The sequence below is a fragment of the Tachysurus vachellii genome, chromosome 4, assembly GCF_030014155.1.
Source record: "Tachysurus vachellii isolate PV-2020 chromosome 4, HZAU_Pvac_v1, whole genome shotgun sequence".
NCBI lineage: Eukaryota > Metazoa > Chordata > Actinopteri > Siluriformes > Bagridae > Tachysurus > Tachysurus vachellii.
The window spans coordinates 3,185,461-3,186,828 of record NC_083463.1 but is presented as its reverse complement, the minus strand read 5'-3'; the positions used below and the strand labels follow the sequence as shown (position 1 = coordinate 3,186,828).

At 42.0% G+C, this 1,368-nt stretch overlaps 1 protein-coding gene across 6 annotated transcripts in view; it reads right to left on the bottom strand.

Annotated features, from left to right (window-relative positions):
• Positions 1 to 507: 507 nt before the first annotated feature.
• Positions 508 to 1,368, bottom strand: part of opa1 (OPA1 mitochondrial dynamin like GTPase) — a 52,892-nt gene continuing 52,031 nt past the window's right edge. For all 6 annotated transcript variants that reach the window (XM_060867412.1, XM_060867413.1, XM_060867414.1 and 3 more), the window contains one exon: positions 508 to 1,368. This exon is cut by the window's right edge and continues 355 nt beyond it. The gene's annotated coding sequence lies outside the window, so the exon portion shown is untranslated.

The following is a 1,368-nucleotide window of genomic DNA, read 5'->3' as shown; positions in this document are numbered from 1 at the left end:
TATCATACTGAACTTATCATAGTGACCATTCATAATTCATAATAATAAGGTGAATAATGCCTTAATAATGCATTATAGCATTCATTCATTCAATATATTCCTGCATAGAAAGAGAAAGATAATTACATTAATATATTTTAAAATAAATGGTATATCATTTTTTAATTACTAATAAATATTATAAAGGACCTGGACGCCTCCCTGGGGAGGTGTTCTGAGCATGTCCAACCGGGAGGAGGCCCCGGGGAAGAACTAGGACACGCTGGAGGGACTATGTCTCTCGGCTGGCCTGGGAACGCCTTGGTATTCCCCCGGAAGAGCGGGGAGAGGGAAGTCTGGGCGTCCCTGCTTAGACTGCTGCCCCCGCGACACGGCCCCGGATAAGCGGTAGAAAATGGATGGATGGATATTATAAAGGAAGATGAGAGATTATTATGTTCTGGGAATAGAGACCATGTGTGACAATTTACTTCAGGAAGAAAAAAAAACAAAATATTCATAAAATCGTGGAATTAATATTCATTTTATTTCACCTTCAACACCAATTTAATAAATAAACAGATGGAATACGACATGCAAACATTATACTCTACGCCGGAGGAGAAATCCAGTTCCTGGGTATTTTTGAGCTCAGTTCTGAGCGCGGCGCTGATCTGAGGCCCTCGCAGTCGTCTCTGATCCACGATTTCATTCGCTTCTACATGTGCATACAGTGTATATTCACCTGTTTGTACAAGTGTGTGTGTGGAATAACAAACACTCCTCTGTGTGGTCTGGACGAAGGTCGTGAGCGAGAGATGTGAGAAACGGGGTGAGATCTCATCTGAGAGAGCTTGAAGCATAGGAATATTTCTGAACACCACAATCATTACTTTCTGTATAAAGCAGTTGTTTTTAAGTGCTTTTTTTTTTTAAATGGGTTTTTAAATAAAGGACACGCTACATGCTAATTACTCTAACCTCGCACTAGCGTTATAGCTCAGGGTCGTTTCACCTACGCCGTGTGTGCCGAGGTCGGCGTAACGATCGCTTAAACGTTAAACATGGAGCGAACGCTGGCCTAAAAGTGCACGAGGTCTGAAATAAAATGAGAAAAATGTGTGAGGTGAAGCACGAGGGCTCGAAATAGACAAAATGAGGGGGAGACAACACACACACACACACACACACACACACACACAAGCGGTCTGTCTCTATCTTTTTGCATATATCTGTCTGTCTTGTTGTATATCTGTATGTGTGTAAGTTTGTACGTCTCTCTGTCCATCAGTGTTTAGGTTTGTCTGTCTGTGTTGATTTATGGTTGTACGTTTGTGTCATTTTGTCTGCGTGTGTACCTGTGTATTGTGTCTCTCTGTCCGTGTGTGT